Source organism: Hyperolius riggenbachi, chromosome 5 (assembly GCF_040937935.1).
Source record: "Hyperolius riggenbachi isolate aHypRig1 chromosome 5, aHypRig1.pri, whole genome shotgun sequence".
Lineage (NCBI taxonomy): Eukaryota > Metazoa > Chordata > Amphibia > Anura > Hyperoliidae > Hyperolius > Hyperolius riggenbachi.
Genome location: NC_090650.1, coordinates 359,592,513 through 359,606,728, shown reverse-complemented (window position 1 = coordinate 359,606,728; position 14,216 = coordinate 359,592,513). Strand labels below are relative to the sequence as shown.

The 14,216-nt window shown below is 59.8% G+C and overlaps 25 non-coding genes across 25 annotated transcripts; all 25 read right to left on the bottom strand.

Moving 5' to 3' along the window:
• Window positions 1–71: 71 nt before the first annotated feature.
• On the bottom strand, window positions 72–235 carry LOC137519847 (U1 spliceosomal RNA). The gene has a single exon (XR_011021219.1). It is a non-coding gene; the product is annotated as a U1 spliceosomal RNA (small nuclear RNA).
• Window positions 236–640: 405 nt separating this feature from the next.
• On the bottom strand, window positions 641–804 carry LOC137519846 (U1 spliceosomal RNA). Its single transcript, XR_011021218.1, has one exon. It is a non-coding gene; the product is annotated as a U1 spliceosomal RNA (small nuclear RNA).
• Window positions 805–1,208: 404 nt separating this feature from the next.
• LOC137519845 (U1 spliceosomal RNA) lies at window positions 1,209–1,372 on the bottom strand. Its single transcript, XR_011021217.1, has one exon. It is a non-coding gene; the product is annotated as a U1 spliceosomal RNA (small nuclear RNA).
• A 404-nt stretch (window positions 1,373–1,776) lies between these two features.
• LOC137519844 (U1 spliceosomal RNA) lies at window positions 1,777–1,940 on the bottom strand. The gene has a single exon (XR_011021216.1). It is a non-coding gene; the product is annotated as a U1 spliceosomal RNA (small nuclear RNA).
• A 404-nt stretch (window positions 1,941–2,344) lies between these two features.
• LOC137519843 (U1 spliceosomal RNA) lies at window positions 2,345–2,508 on the bottom strand. Its single transcript, XR_011021215.1, has one exon. It is a non-coding gene; the product is annotated as a U1 spliceosomal RNA (small nuclear RNA).
• Window positions 2,509–2,912: 404 nt separating this feature from the next.
• On the bottom strand, window positions 2,913–3,076 carry LOC137519841 (U1 spliceosomal RNA). The gene has a single exon (XR_011021213.1). It is a non-coding gene; the product is annotated as a U1 spliceosomal RNA (small nuclear RNA).
• A 404-nt stretch (window positions 3,077–3,480) lies between these two features.
• Window positions 3,481–3,644, bottom strand: LOC137519840 (U1 spliceosomal RNA). Its single transcript, XR_011021212.1, has one exon. It is a non-coding gene; the product is annotated as a U1 spliceosomal RNA (small nuclear RNA).
• Window positions 3,645–4,048: 404 nt separating this feature from the next.
• On the bottom strand, window positions 4,049–4,212 carry LOC137519839 (U1 spliceosomal RNA). Its single transcript, XR_011021211.1, has one exon. It is a non-coding gene; the product is annotated as a U1 spliceosomal RNA (small nuclear RNA).
• A 404-nt stretch (window positions 4,213–4,616) lies between these two features.
• Window positions 4,617–4,780, bottom strand: LOC137519838 (U1 spliceosomal RNA). Its single transcript, XR_011021210.1, has one exon. It is a non-coding gene; the product is annotated as a U1 spliceosomal RNA (small nuclear RNA).
• Window positions 4,781–5,184: 404 nt separating this feature from the next.
• Window positions 5,185–5,348, bottom strand: LOC137519837 (U1 spliceosomal RNA). The gene has a single exon (XR_011021209.1). It is a non-coding gene; the product is annotated as a U1 spliceosomal RNA (small nuclear RNA).
• Window positions 5,349–5,752: 404 nt separating this feature from the next.
• Window positions 5,753–5,916, bottom strand: LOC137519836 (U1 spliceosomal RNA). The gene has a single exon (XR_011021208.1). It is a non-coding gene; the product is annotated as a U1 spliceosomal RNA (small nuclear RNA).
• Window positions 5,917–6,320: 404 nt separating this feature from the next.
• LOC137519835 (U1 spliceosomal RNA) lies at window positions 6,321–6,484 on the bottom strand. Its single transcript, XR_011021207.1, has one exon. It is a non-coding gene; the product is annotated as a U1 spliceosomal RNA (small nuclear RNA).
• Window positions 6,485–6,888: 404 nt separating this feature from the next.
• On the bottom strand, window positions 6,889–7,052 carry LOC137519834 (U1 spliceosomal RNA). Its single transcript, XR_011021206.1, has one exon. It is a non-coding gene; the product is annotated as a U1 spliceosomal RNA (small nuclear RNA).
• Window positions 7,053–7,456: 404 nt separating this feature from the next.
• On the bottom strand, window positions 7,457–7,620 carry LOC137519833 (U1 spliceosomal RNA). The gene has a single exon (XR_011021205.1). It is a non-coding gene; the product is annotated as a U1 spliceosomal RNA (small nuclear RNA).
• Window positions 7,621–8,024: 404 nt separating this feature from the next.
• LOC137519832 (U1 spliceosomal RNA) lies at window positions 8,025–8,188 on the bottom strand. The gene has a single exon (XR_011021204.1). It is a non-coding gene; the product is annotated as a U1 spliceosomal RNA (small nuclear RNA).
• A 404-nt stretch (window positions 8,189–8,592) lies between these two features.
• On the bottom strand, window positions 8,593–8,756 carry LOC137519830 (U1 spliceosomal RNA). Its single transcript, XR_011021202.1, has one exon. It is a non-coding gene; the product is annotated as a U1 spliceosomal RNA (small nuclear RNA).
• Window positions 8,757–9,160: 404 nt separating this feature from the next.
• Window positions 9,161–9,324, bottom strand: LOC137519829 (U1 spliceosomal RNA). The gene has a single exon (XR_011021201.1). It is a non-coding gene; the product is annotated as a U1 spliceosomal RNA (small nuclear RNA).
• Window positions 9,325–9,728: 404 nt separating this feature from the next.
• LOC137519828 (U1 spliceosomal RNA) lies at window positions 9,729–9,892 on the bottom strand. Its single transcript, XR_011021200.1, has one exon. It is a non-coding gene; the product is annotated as a U1 spliceosomal RNA (small nuclear RNA).
• Window positions 9,893–10,296: 404 nt separating this feature from the next.
• On the bottom strand, window positions 10,297–10,460 carry LOC137519943 (U1 spliceosomal RNA). The gene has a single exon (XR_011021310.1). It is a non-coding gene; the product is annotated as a U1 spliceosomal RNA (small nuclear RNA).
• Window positions 10,461–10,864: 404 nt separating this feature from the next.
• LOC137519827 (U1 spliceosomal RNA) lies at window positions 10,865–11,028 on the bottom strand. Its single transcript, XR_011021199.1, has one exon. It is a non-coding gene; the product is annotated as a U1 spliceosomal RNA (small nuclear RNA).
• Window positions 11,029–11,432: 404 nt separating this feature from the next.
• On the bottom strand, window positions 11,433–11,596 carry LOC137519826 (U1 spliceosomal RNA). Its single transcript, XR_011021198.1, has one exon. It is a non-coding gene; the product is annotated as a U1 spliceosomal RNA (small nuclear RNA).
• A 404-nt stretch (window positions 11,597–12,000) lies between these two features.
• LOC137519825 (U1 spliceosomal RNA) lies at window positions 12,001–12,164 on the bottom strand. The gene has a single exon (XR_011021197.1). It is a non-coding gene; the product is annotated as a U1 spliceosomal RNA (small nuclear RNA).
• Window positions 12,165–12,568: 404 nt separating this feature from the next.
• Window positions 12,569–12,732, bottom strand: LOC137519824 (U1 spliceosomal RNA). Its single transcript, XR_011021196.1, has one exon. It is a non-coding gene; the product is annotated as a U1 spliceosomal RNA (small nuclear RNA).
• Window positions 12,733–13,136: 404 nt separating this feature from the next.
• LOC137519823 (U1 spliceosomal RNA) lies at window positions 13,137–13,300 on the bottom strand. The gene has a single exon (XR_011021195.1). It is a non-coding gene; the product is annotated as a U1 spliceosomal RNA (small nuclear RNA).
• A 404-nt stretch (window positions 13,301–13,704) lies between these two features.
• On the bottom strand, window positions 13,705–13,868 carry LOC137519822 (U1 spliceosomal RNA). Its single transcript, XR_011021194.1, has one exon. It is a non-coding gene; the product is annotated as a U1 spliceosomal RNA (small nuclear RNA).
• Window positions 13,869–14,216: the final 348 nt, after the last annotated feature.

Genomic DNA, 14,216 nt, shown 5'->3' with positions numbered 1-14,216 from the left:
CTCTCCCCACTGTCCCCAGCCAGCAAGGGATCCTCAGCGGCACGCCTGCTCTGTCGTTAACCGGTGCTCATCAGGGGAAAGCGCGAACGCAGTCCCCCACTACCACAAATTATGCAGTCGAGTTTCCCGCATTTGGGGAAATCGCAGGGGTCAACCTGCCCGGAGTGCAATGGACGGGCCTCACCCTGGGAGAACCACCTTCGTGATCATGGTATCTCCCCTGCCAGGTAAGTATGAGTTGCTCTTGCACGCAGGCAGGCCGCCGGTTGCAGCCCTCGCTGCCCAGCAGGGGGCGACATAGCGAAGCGCTCGCTCGCTCACTCTCTCCCTTGATCGGCACTGAACGCGGGAAACACAGCCCACGGGAAAGCTCCGCCGCACTTGCCCAGAGCTACAGTTAGCCGCAAACACCAGAAAATGCCATAAACCGGGCACTCGGCCGGCGCGCAGTGAGCCCTGAGGATTTGCATAGAGTGATGATGTCACAGAAGCAGCCACACCCAGCCCCTGTGAAGGATGAAAAAAAGCCTTCTCTGTCGCAGTGCAGATAAAGGACCGAGTCCCGCATGCTCTCCCCACTGTCCCCAGCCAGCAAGGGATCCTCAGCGGCACGCCTGCTCTGTCGTTAACCGGTGCTCATCAGGGGAAAGCGCGAACGCAGTCCCCCACTACCACAAATTATGCAGTCGAGTTTCCCGCATTTGGGGAAATCGCAGGGGTCAACCTGCCCGGAGTGCAATGGACGGGCCTCACCCTGGGAGAACCACCTTCGTGATCATGGTATCTCCCCTGCCAGGTAAGTATGAGTTGCTCTTGCACGCAGGCAGGCCGCCGGTTGCAGCCCTCGCTGCCCAGCAGGGGGCGACTTTGCGAAGCGCTCGCTCGCTCACTCTCTCCCTTGATCGGCACTGAACGCGGGAAACACAGCCCACGGGAAAGCTCCGCCGCACTTGCCCAGAGCTACAGTTAGCCGCAAACACCAGAAAATGCCATAAACCGGGCACTCGGCCGGCGCGCAGTGAGCCCTGAGGATTTGCATAGAGTGATGATGTCACAGAAGCAGCCACACCCAGCCCCTGTGAAGGATGAAAAAAGCCTTCTCTGTCGCAGTGCAGATAAAGGACCGAGTCCCGCATGCTCTCCCCACTGTCCCCAGCCAGCAAGGGATCCTCAGCGGCACGCCTGCTCTGTCGTTAACCGGTGCTCATCAGGGGAAAGCGCGAACGCAGTCCCCCACTACCACAAATTATGCAGTCGAGTTTCCCGCATTTGGGGAAATCGCAGGGGTCAACCTGCCCGGAGTGCAATGGACGGGCCTCACCCTGGGAGAACCACCTTCGTGATCATGGTATCTCCCCTGCCAGGTAAGTATGAGTTGCTCTTGCACGCAGGCAGGCCGCCGGTTGCAGCCCTCGCTGCCCAGCAGGGGGCGACTTTGCGAAGCGCTCGCTCGCTCACTCTCTCCCTTGATCGGCACTGAACGCGGGAAACACAGCCCACGGGAAAGCTCCGCCGCACTTGCCCAGAGCTACAGTTAGCCGCAAACACCAGAAAATGCCATAAACCGGGCACTCGGCCGGCGCGCAGTGAGCCCTGAGGATTTGCATAGAGTGATGATGTCACAGAAGCAGCCACACCCAGCCCCTGTGAAGGATGAAAAAAGCCTTCTCTGTCGCAGTGCAGATAAAGGACCGAGTCCCGCATGCTCTCCCCACTGTCCCCAGCCAGCAAGGGATCCTCAGCGGCACGCCTGCTCTGTCGTTAACCGGTGCTCATCAGGGGAAAGCGCGAACGCAGTCCCCCACTACCACAAATTATGCAGTCGAGTTTCCCGCATTTGGGGAAATCGCAGGGGTCAACCTGCCCGGAGTGCAATGGACGGGCCTCACCCTGGGAGAACCACCTTCGTGATCATGGTATCTCCCCTGCCAGGTAAGTATGAGTTGCTCTTGCACGCAGGCAGGCCGCCGGTTGCAGCCCTCGCTGCCCAGCAGGGGGCGACTTTGCGAAGCGCTCGCTCGCTCACTCTCTCCCTTGATCGGCACTGAACGCGGGAAACACAGCCCACGGGAAAGCTCCGCCGCACTTGCCCAGAGCTACAGTTAGCCGCAAACACCAGAAAATGCCATAAACCGGGCACTCGGCCGGCGCGCAGTGAGCCCTGAGGATTTGCATAGAGTGATGATGTCACAGAAGCAGCCACACCCAGCCCCTGTGAAGGATGAAAAAAGCCTTCTCTGTCGCAGTGCAGATAAAGGACCGAGTCCCGCATGCTCTCCCCACTGTCCCCAGCCAGCAAGGGATCCTCAGCGGCACGCCTGCTCTGTCGTTAACCGGTGCTCATCAGGGGAAAGCGCGAACGCAGTCCCCCACTACCACAAATTATGCAGTCGAGTTTCCCGCATTTGGGGAAATCGCAGGGGTCAACCTGCCCGGAGTGCAATGGACGGGCCTCACCCTGGGAGAACCACCTTCGTGATCATGGTATCTCCCCTGCCAGGTAAGTATGAGTTGCTCTTGCACGCAGGCAGGCCGCCGGTTGCAGCCCTCGCTGCCCAGCAGGGGGCGACTTTGCGAAGCGCTCGCTCGCTCACTCTCTCCCTTGATCGGCACTGAACGCGGGAAACACAGCCCACGGGAAAGCTCCGCCGCACTTGCCCAGAGCTACAGTTAGCCGCAAACACCAGAAAATGCCATAAACCGGGCACTCGGCCGGCGCGCAGTGAGCCCTGAGGATTTGCATAGAGTGATGATGTCACAGAAGCAGCCACACCCAGCCCCTGTGAAGGATGAAAAAAGCCTTCTCTGTCGCAGTGCAGATAAAGGACCGAGTCCCGCATGCTCTCCCCACTGTCCCCAGCCAGCAAGGGATCCTCAGCGGCACGCCTGCTCTGTCGTTAACCGGTGCTCATCAGGGGAAAGCGCGAACGCAGTCCCCCACTACCACAAATTATGCAGTCGAGTTTCCCGCATTTGGGGAAATCGCAGGGGTCAACCTGCCCGGAGTGCAATGGACGGGCCTCACCCTGGGAGAACCACCTTCGTGATCATGGTATCTCCCCTGCCAGGTAAGTATGAGTTGCTCTTGCACGCAGGCAGGCCGCCGGTTGCAGCCCTCGCTGCCCAGCAGGGGGCGACTTTGCGAAGCGCTCGCTCGCTCACTCTCTCCCTTGATCGGCACTGAACGCGGGAAACACAGCCCACGGGAAAGCTCCGCCGCACTTGCCCAGAGCTACAGTTAGCCGCAAACACCAGAAAATGCCATAAACCGGGCACTCGGCCGGCGCGCAGTGAGCCCTGAGGATTTGCATAGAGTGATGATGTCACAGAAGCAGCCACACCCAGCCCCTGTGAAGGATGAAAAAAGCCTTCTCTGTCGCAGTGCAGATAAAGGACCGAGTCCCGCATGCTCTCCCCACTGTCCCCAGCCAGCAAGGGATCCTCAGCGGCACGCCTGCTCTGTCGTTAACCGGTGCTCATCAGGGGAAAGCGCGAACGCAGTCCCCCACTACCACAAATTATGCAGTCGAGTTTCCCGCATTTGGGGAAATCGCAGGGGTCAACCTGCCCGGAGTGCAATGGACGGGCCTCACCCTGGGAGAACCACCTTCGTGATCATGGTATCTCCCCTGCCAGGTAAGTATGAGTTGCTCTTGCACGCAGGCAGGCCGCCGGTTGCAGCCCTCGCTGCCCAGCAGGGGGCGACTTTGCGAAGCGCTCGCTCGCTCACTCTCTCCCTTGATCGGCACTGAACGCGGGAAACACAGCCCACGGGAAAGCTCCGCCGCACTTGCCCAGAGCTACAGTTAGCCGCAAACACCAGAAAATGCCATAAACCGGGCACTCGGCCGGCGCGCAGTGAGCCCTGAGGATTTGCATAGAGTGATGATGTCACAGAAGCAGCCACACCCAGCCCCTGTGAAGGATGAAAAAAGCCTTCTCTGTCGCAGTGCAGATAAAGGACCGAGTCCCGCATGCTCTCCCCACTGTCCCCAGCCAGCAAGGGATCCTCAGCGGCACGCCTGCTCTGTCGTTAACCGGTGCTCATCAGGGGAAAGCGCGAACGCAGTCCCCCACTACCACAAATTATGCAGTCGAGTTTCCCGCATTTGGGGAAATCGCAGGGGTCAACCTGCCCGGAGTGCAATGGACGGGCCTCACCCTGGGAGAACCACCTTCGTGATCATGGTATCTCCCCTGCCAGGTAAGTATGAGTTGCTCTTGCACGCAGGCAGGCCGCCGGTTGCAGCCCTCGCTGCCCAGCAGGGGGCGACTTTGCGAAGCGCTCGCTCGCTCACTCTCTCCCTTGATCGGCACTGAACGCGGGAAACACAGCCCACGGGAAAGCTCCGCCGCACTTGCCCAGAGCTACAGTTAGCCGCAAACACCAGAAAATGCCATAAACCGGGCACTCGGCCGGCGCGCAGTGAGCCCTGAGGATTTGCATAGAGTGATGATGTCACAGAAGCAGCCACACCCAGCCCCTGTGAAGGATGAAAAAAGCCTTCTCTGTCGCAGTGCAGATAAAGGACCGAGTCCCGCATGCTCTCCCCACTGTCCCCAGCCAGCAAGGGATCCTCAGCGGCACGCCTGCTCTGTCGTTAACCGGTGCTCATCAGGGGAAAGCGCGAACGCAGTCCCCCACTACCACAAATTATGCAGTCGAGTTTCCCGCATTTGGGGAAATCGCAGGGGTCAACCTGCCCGGAGTGCAATGGACGGGCCTCACCCTGGGAGAACCACCTTCGTGATCATGGTATCTCCCCTGCCAGGTAAGTATGAGTTGCTCTTGCACGCAGGCAGGCCGCCGGTTGCAGCCCTCGCTGCCCAGCAGGGGGCGACTTTGCGAAGCGCTCGCTCGCTCACTCTCTCCCTTGATCGGCACTGAACGCGGGAAACACAGCCCACGGGAAAGCTCCGCCGCACTTGCCCAGAGCTACAGTTAGCCGCAAACACCAGAAAATGCCATAAACCGGGCACTCGGCCGGCGCGCAGTGAGCCCTGAGGATTTGCATAGAGTGATGATGTCACAGAAGCAGCCACACCCAGCCCCTGTGAAGGATGAAAAAAGCCTTCTCTGTCGCAGTGCAGATAAAGGACCGAGTCCCGCATGCTCTCCCCACTGTCCCCAGCCAGCAAGGGATCCTCAGCGGCACGCCTGCTCTGTCGTTAACCGGTGCTCATCAGGGGAAAGCGCGAACGCAGTCCCCCACTACCACAAATTATGCAGTCGAGTTTCCCGCATTTGGGGAAATCGCAGGGGTCAACCTGCCCGGAGTGCAATGGACGGGCCTCACCCTGGGAGAACCACCTTCGTGATCATGGTATCTCCCCTGCCAGGTAAGTATGAGTTGCTCTTGCACGCAGGCAGGCCGCCGGTTGCAGCCCTCGCTGCCCAGCAGGGGGCGACTTTGCGAAGCGCTCGCTCGCTCACTCTCTCCCTTGATCGGCACTGAACGCGGGAAACACAGCCCACGGGAAAGCTCCGCCGCACTTGCCCAGAGCTACAGTTAGCCGCAAACACCAGAAAATGCCATAAACCGGGCACTCGGCCGGCGCGCAGTGAGCCCTGAGGATTTGCATAGAGTGATGATGTCACAGAAGCAGCCACACCCAGCCCCTGTGAAGGATGAAAAAAGCCTTCTCTGTCGCAGTGCAGATAAAGGACCGAGTCCCGCATGCTCTCCCCACTGTCCCCAGCCAGCAAGGGATCCTCAGCGGCACGCCTGCTCTGTCGTTAACCGGTGCTCATCAGGGGAAAGCGCGAACGCAGTCCCCCACTACCACAAATTATGCAGTCGAGTTTCCCGCATTTGGGGAAATCGCAGGGGTCAACCTGCCCGGAGTGCAATGGACGGGCCTCACCCTGGGAGAACCACCTTCGTGATCATGGTATCTCCCCTGCCAGGTAAGTATGAGTTGCTCTTGCACGCAGGCAGGCCGCCGGTTGCAGCCCTCGCTGCCCAGCAGGGGGCGACTTTGCGAAGCGCTCGCTCGCTCACTCTCTCCCTTGATCGGCACTGAACGCGGGAAACACAGCCCACGGGAAAGCTCCGCCGCACTTGCCCAGAGCTACAGTTAGCCGCAAACACCAGAAAATGCCATAAACCGGGCACTCGGCCGGCGCGCAGTGAGCCCTGAGGATTTGCATAGAGTGATGATGTCACAGAAGCAGCCACACCCAGCCCCTGTGAAGGATGAAAAAAGCCTTCTCTGTCGCAGTGCAGATAAAGGACCGAGTCCCGCATGCTCTCCCCACTGTCCCCAGCCAGCAAGGGATCCTCAGCGGCACGCCTGCTCTGTCGTTAACCGGTGCTCATCAGGGGAAAGCGCGAACGCAGTCCCCCACTACCACAAATTATGCAGTCGAGTTTCCCGCATTTGGGGAAATCGCAGGGGTCAACCTGCCCGGAGTGCAATGGACGGGCCTCACCCTGGGAGAACCACCTTCGTGATCATGGTATCTCCCCTGCCAGGTAAGTATGAGTTGCTCTTGCACGCAGGCAGGCCGCCGGTTGCAGCCCTCGCTGCCCAGCAGGGGGCGACTTTGCGAAGCGCTCGCTCGCTCACTCTCTCCCTTGATCGGCACTGAACGCGGGAAACACAGCCCACGGGAAAGCTCCGCCGCACTTGCCCAGAGCTACAGTTAGCCGCAAACACCAGAAAATGCCATAAACCGGGCACTCGGCCGGCGCGCAGTGAGCCCTGAGGATTTGCATAGAGTGATGATGTCACAGAAGCAGCCACACCCAGCCCCTGTGAAGGATGAAAAAAGCCTTCTCTGTCGCAGTGCAGATAAAGGACCGAGTCCCGCATGCTCTCCCCACTGTCCCCAGCCAGCAAGGGATCCTCAGCGGCACGCCTGCTCTGTCGTTAACCGGTGCTCATCAGGGGAAAGCGCGAACGCAGTCCCCCACTACCACAAATTATGCAGTCGAGTTTCCCGCATTTGGGGAAATCGCAGGGGTCAACCTGCCCGGAGTGCAATGGACGGGCCTCACCCTGGGAGAACCACCTTCGTGATCATGGTATCTCCCCTGCCAGGTAAGTATGAGTTGCTCTTGCACGCAGGCAGGCCGCCGGTTGCAGCCCTCGCTGCCCAGCAGGGGGCGACTTTGCGAAGCGCTCGCTCGCTCACTCTCTCCCTTGATCGGCACTGAACGCGGGAAACACAGCCCACGGGAAAGCTCCGCCGCACTTGCCCAGAGCTACAGTTAGCCGCAAACACCAGAAAATGCCATAAACCGGGCACTCGGCCGGCGCGCAGTGAGCCCTGAGGATTTGCATAGAGTGATGATGTCACAGAAGCAGCCACACCCAGCCCCTGTGAAGGATGAAAAAAGCCTTCTCTGTCGCAGTGCAGATAAAGGACCGAGTCCCGCATGCTCTCCCCACTGTCCCCAGCCAGCAAGGGATCCTCAGCGGCACGCCTGCTCTGTCGTTAACCGGTGCTCATCAGGGGAAAGCGCGAACGCAGTCCCCCACTACCACAAATTATGCAGTCGAGTTTCCCGCATTTGGGGAAATCGCAGGGGTCAACCTGCCCGGAGTGCAATGGACGGGCCTCACCCTGGGAGAACCACCTTCGTGATCATGGTATCTCCCCTGCCAGGTAAGTATGAGTTGCTCTTGCACGCAGGCAGGCCGCCGGTTGCAGCCCTCGCTGCCCAGCAGGGGGCGACTTTGCGAAGCGCTCGCTCGCTCACTCTCTCCCTTGATCGGCACTGAACGCGGGAAACACAGCCCACGGGAAAGCTCCGCCGCACTTGCCCAGAGCTACAGTTAGCCGCAAACACCAGAAAATGCCATAAACCGGGCACTCGGCCGGCGCGCAGTGAGCCCTGAGGATTTGCATAGAGTGATGATGTCACAGAAGCAGCCACACCCAGCCCCTGTGAAGGATGAAAAAAGCCTTCTCTGTCGCAGTGCAGATAAAGGACCGAGTCCCGCATGCTCTCCCCACTGTCCCCAGCCAGCAAGGGATCCTCAGCGGCACGCCTGCTCTGTCGTTAACCGGTGCTCATCAGGGGAAAGCGCGAACGCAGTCCCCCACTACCACAAATTATGCAGTCGAGTTTCCCGCATTTGGGGAAATCGCAGGGGTCAACCTGCCCGGAGTGCAATGGACGGGCCTCACCCTGGGAGAACCACCTTCGTGATCATGGTATCTCCCCTGCCAGGTAAGTATGAGTTGCTCTTGCACGCAGGCAGGCCGCCGGTTGCAGCCCTCGCTGCCCAGCAGGGGGCGACTTTGCGAAGCGCTCGCTCGCTCACTCTCTCCCTTGATCGGCACTGAACGCGGGAAACACAGCCCACGGGAAAGCTCCGCCGCACTTGCCCAGAGCTACAGTTAGCCGCAAACACCAGAAAATGCCATAAACCGGGCACTCGGCCGGCGCGCAGTGAGCCCTGAGGATTTGCATAGAGTGATGATGTCACAGAAGCAGCCACACCCAGCCCCTGTGAAGGATGAAAAAAGCCTTCTCTGTCGCAGTGCAGATAAAGGACCGAGTCCCGCATGCTCTCCCCACTGTCCCCAGCCAGCAAGGGATCCTCAGCGGCACGCCTGCTCTGTCGTTAACCGGTGCTCATCAGGGGAAAGCGCGAACGCAGTCCCCCACTACCACAAATTATGCAGTCGAGTTTCCCGCATTTGGGGAAATCGCAGGGGTCAACCTGCCCGGAGTGCAATGGACGGGCCTCACCCTGGGAGAACCACCTTCGTGATCATGGTATCTCCCCTGCCAGGTAAGTATGAGTTGCTCTTGCACGCAGGCAGGCCGCCGGTTGCAGCCCTCGCTGCCCAGCAGGGGGCGACTTTGCGAAGCGCTCGCTCGCTCACTCTCTCCCTTGATCGGCACTGAACGCGGGAAACACAGCCCACGGGAAAGCTCCGCCGCACTTGCCCAGAGCTACAGTTAGCCGCAAACACCAGAAAATGCCATAAACCGGGCACTCGGCCGGAGCGCAGTGAGCCCTGAGGATTTGCATAGAGTGATGATGTCACAGAAGCAGCCACACCCAGCCCCTGTGAAGGATGAAAAAAGCCTTCTCTGTCGCAGTGCAGATAAAGGACCGAGTCCCGCATGCTCTCCCCACTGTCCCCAGCCAGCAAGGGATCCTCAGCGGCACGCCTGCTCTGTCGTTAACCGGTGCTCATCAGGGGAAAGCGCGAACGCAGTCCCCCACTACCACAAATTATGCAGTCGAGTTTCCCGCATTTGGGGAAATCGCAGGGGTCAACCTGCCCGGAGTGCAATGGACGGGCCTCACCCTGGGAGAACCACCTTCGTGATCATGGTATCTCCCCTGCCAGGTAAGTATGAGTTGCTCTTGCACGCAGGCAGGCCGCCGGTTGCAGCCCTCGCTGCCCAGCAGGGGGCGACTTTGCGAAGCGCTCGCTCGCTCACTCTCTCCCTTGATCGGCACTGAACGCGGGAAACACAGCCCACGGGAAAGCTCCGCCGCACTTGCCCAGAGCTACAGTTAGCCGCAAACACCAGAAAATGCCATAAACCGGGCACTCGGCCGGCGCGCAGTGAGCCCTGAGGATTTGCATAGAGTGATGATGTCACAGAAGCAGCCACACCCAGCCCCTGTGAAGGATGAAAAAAGCCTTCTCTGTCGCAGTGCAGATAAAGGACCGAGTCCCGCATGCTCTCCCCACTGTCCCCAGCCAGCAAGGGATCCTCAGCGGCACGCCTGCTCTGTCGTTAACCGGTGCTCATCAGGGGAAAGCGCGAACGCAGTCCCCCACTACCACAAATTATGCAGTCGAGTTTCCCGCATTTGGGGAAATCGCAGGGGTCAACCTGCCCGGAGTGCAATGGACGGGCCTCACCCTGGGAGAACCACCTTCGTGATCATGGTATCTCCCCTGCCAGGTAAGTATGAGTTGCTCTTGCACGCAGGCAGGCCGCCGGTTGCAGCCCTCGCTGCCCAGCAGGGGGCGACTTTGCGAAGCGCTCGCTCGCTCACTCTCTCCCTTGATCGGCACTGAACGCGGGAAACACAGCCCACGGGAAAGCTCCGCCGCACTTGCCCAGAGCTACAGTTAGCCGCAAACACCAGAAAATGCCATAAACCGGGCACTCGGCCGGCGCGCAGTGAGCCCTGAGGATTTGCATAGAGTGATGATGTCACAGAAGCAGCCACACCCAGCCCCTGTGAAGGATGAAAAAAGCCTTCTCTGTCGCAGTGCAGATAAAGGACCGAGTCCCGCATGCTCTCCCCACTGTCCCCAGCCAGCAAGGGATCCTCAGCGGCACGCCTGCTCTGTCGTTAACCGGTGCTCATCAGGGGAAAGCGCGAACGCAGTCCCCCACTACCACAAATTATGCAGTCGAGTTTCCCGCATTTGGGGAAATCACAGGGGTCAACCTGCCCGGAGTGCAATGGACGGGCCTCACCCTGGGAGAACCACCTTCGTGATCATGGTATCTCCCCTGCCAGGTAAGTATGAGTTGCTCTTGCACGCAGGCAGGCCGCCGGTTGCAGCCCTCGCTGCCCAGCAGGGGGCGACTTTGCGAAGCGCTCGCTCGCTCACTCTCTCCCTTGATCGGCACTGAACGCGGGAAACACAGCCCACGGGAAAGCTCCGCCGCACTTGCCCAGAGCTACAGTTAGCCGCAAACACCAGAAAATGCCATAAACCGGGCACTCGGCCGGCGCGCAGTGAGCCCTGAGGATTTGCATAGAGTGATGATGTCACAGAAGCAGCCACACCCAGCCCCTGTGAAGGATGAAAAAAGCCTTCTCTGTCGCAGTGCAGATAAAGGACCGAGTCCCGCATGCTCTCCCCACTGTCCCCAGCCAGCAAGGGATCCTCAGCGGCACGCCTGCTCTGTCGTTAACCGGTGCTCATCAGGGGAAAGCGCGAACGCAGTCCCCCACTACCACAAATTATGCAGTCGAGTTTCCCGCATTTGGGGAAATCGCAGGGGTCAACCTGCCCGGAGTGCAATGGACGGGCCTCACCCTGGGAGAACCACCTTCGTGATCATGGTATCTCCCCTGCCAGGTAAGTATGAGTTGCTCTTGCACGCAGGCAGGCCGCCGGTTGCAGCCCTCGCTGCCCAGCAGGGGGCGACTTTGCGAAGCGCTCGCTCGCTCACTCTCTCCCTTGATCGGCACTGAACGCGGGAAACACAGCCCACGGGAAAGCTCCGCCGCACTTGCCCAGAGCTACAGTTAGCCGCAAACACCAGAAAATGCCATAAACCGGGCACTCGGCCGGCGCGCAGTGAGCCCTGAGGATTTGCATAGAGTGATGATGTCACAGAAGCAGCCACACCCAGCCCCTGTGAAGGATGAAAAAAGCCTTCTCTGTCGCAGTGCAGATAAAGGACCGAGTCCCGCATGCTCTCCCCACTGTCCCCAGCCAGCAAGGGATCCTCAGCGGCACGCCTGCTCTGTCGTTAACCGGTGCTCATCAGGGGAAAGCGCGAACGCAGTCCCCCACTACCACAAATTATGCAGTCGAGTTTCCCGCATTTGGGGAAATCGCAGGGGTCAACCTGCCCGGAGTGCAATGGACGGGCCTCACCCTGGGAGAACCACCTTCGTGATCATGGTATCTCCCCTGCCAGGTAAGTATGAGTTGCTCTTGCACGCAGGCAGGCCGCCGGTTGCAGCCCTCGCTGCCCAGCAGGGGGCGACTTTGCGAAGCGCTCGCTCGCTCACTCTCTCCCTTGATCGGCACTGAACGCGGGAAACACAGCCCACGGGAAAGCTCCGCCGCACTTGCCCAGAGCTACAGTTAGCCGCAAACACCAGAAAATGCCATAAACCGGGCACTCGGCCGGCGCGCAGTGAGCCCTGAGGATTTGCATAGAGTGATGATGTCACAGAAGCAGCCACACCCAGCCCCTGTGAAGGATGAAAAAAGCCTTCTCTGTCGCAGTGCAGATAAAGGACCGAGTCCCGCATGCTCTCCCCACTGTCCCCAGCCAGCAAGGGATCCTCAGCGGCACGCCTGCTCTGTCGTTAACCGGTGCTCATCAGGGGAAAGCGCGAACGCAGTCCCCCACTACCACAAATTATGCAGTCGAGTTTCCCGCATTTGGGGAAATCGCAGGGGTCAACCTGCCCGGAGTGCAATGGACGGGCCTCACCCTGGGAGAACCACCTTCGTGATCATGGTATCTCCCCTGCCAGGTAAGTATGAGTTGCTCTTGCACGCAGGCAGGCCGCCGGTTGCAGCCCTCGCTGCCCAGCAGGGGGCGACTTTGCGAAGCGCTCGCTCGCTCACTCTCTCCCTTGATCGGCACTGAACGCGGGAAACACAGCCCACGGGAAAGCTCCGCCGCACTTGCCCAGAGCTACAGTTAGCCGCAAACACCAGAAAATGCCATAAACCGGGCACTCGGCCGGCGCGCAGTGAGCCCTGAGGATTTGCATAGAGTGATGATGTCACAGAAGCAGCCACACCCAGCCCCTGTGAAGGATGAAAAAAGCCTTCTCTGTCGCAGTGCAGATAAAGGACCGAGTCCCGCATGCTCTCCCCACTGTCCCCAGCCAGCAAGGGATCCTCAGCGGCACGCCTGCTCTGTCGTTAACCGGTGCTCATCAGGGGAAAGCGCGAACGCAGTCCCCCACTACCACAAATTATGCAGTCGAGTTTCCCGCATTTGGGGAAATCGCAGGGGTCAACCTGCCCGGAGTGCAATGGACGGGCCTCACCCTGGGAGAACCACCTTCGTGATCATGGTATCTCCCCTGCCAGGTAAGTATGAGTTGCTCTTGCACGCAGGCAGGCCGCCGGTTGCAGCCCTCGCTGCCCAGCAGGGGGCGACTTTGCGAAGCGCTCGCTCGCTCACTCTCTCCCTTGATCGGCACTGAACGCGGGAAACACAGCCCACGGGAAAGCTCCGCCGCACTTGCCCAGAGCTACAGTTAGCCGCAAACACCAGAAAATGCCATAAACCGGGCACTCGGCCGGCGCGCAGTGAGCCCTGAGGATTTGCATAGAGTGATGATGTCACAGAAGCAGCCACACCCAGCCCCTGTGAAGGATGAAAAAAGCCTTCTCTGTCGCAGTGCAGATAAAGGACCGAGTCCCGCATGCTCTCCCCACTGTCCCCAGCCAGCAAGGGATCCTCAGCGGCACGCCTGCTCTGTCGTTAACCGGTGCTCATCAGGGGAAAGCGCGAACGCAGTCCCCCACTACCACAAATTATGCAGTCGAGTTTCCCGCATTTGGGGAAATCGCAGGGGTCAACCTGCCCGGAGTGCAATGGACGGGCCTCACCCTGGGAGAACCACCTTCGTGATCATGGTATCTCCCCTGCCAGGTAAGTATGAGTTGCTCTTGCACGCAGGCAGGCCGCCGGTTGCAGCCCTCGCTGCCCAGCAGGGGGCGACTTTGCGAAGCGCTCGCTCGCTCACTCTCTCCCTTGATCGGCACTGAACGCGGGAAACACAGCCCACGGGAAAGCTCCGCCGCACTTGCCCAGAGCTACAGTTAGCCGCAAACACCAGAAAATGCCATAAACCGGGCACTCGGCCGGCGCGCAGTGAGCCCTGAGGATTTGCATAGAGTGATGATGTCACAGAAGCAGCCACACCCAGCCCCTGTGAAGGATGAAAAAAGCCTTCTCTGTCGCAGTGCAGATAAAGGACCGAGTCCCGCATGCTCTCCCCACTGTCCCCAGCCAGCAAGGGATCCTCAGCGGCACGCCTGCTCTGTCGTTAACCGGTGCTCATCAGGGGAAAGCGCGAACGCAGTCCCCCACTACCACAAATTATGCAGTCGAGTTTCCCGCATTTGGGGAAATCGCAGGGGTCAACCTGCCCGGAGTGCAATGGACGGGCCTCACCCTGGGAGAACCACCTTCGTGATCATGGTATCTCCCCTGCCAGGTAAGTATGAGTTGCTCTTGCACGCAGGCAGGCCGCCGGTTGCAGCCCTCGCTGCCCAGCAGGGGGCGACTTTGCGAAGCGCTCGCTCGCTCACTCTCTCCCTTGATCGGCACTGAACGCGGGAAACACAGCCCACGGGAAAGCTCCGCCGCACTTGCCCAGAGCTACAGTTAGCCGCAAACACCAGAAAATGCCATAAACCGGGCACTCGGCCGGCGCGCAGTGAGCCCTGAGGATTTGCATAGAGTGATGATGTCACAGAAGCAGCCACACCCAGCCCCTGTGAAGGATGAAAAAAGCCTTCTCTGTCGCAGTGCAGATAAAGGACCGAGTCCCGCATGCTCTCCCCACTGTCC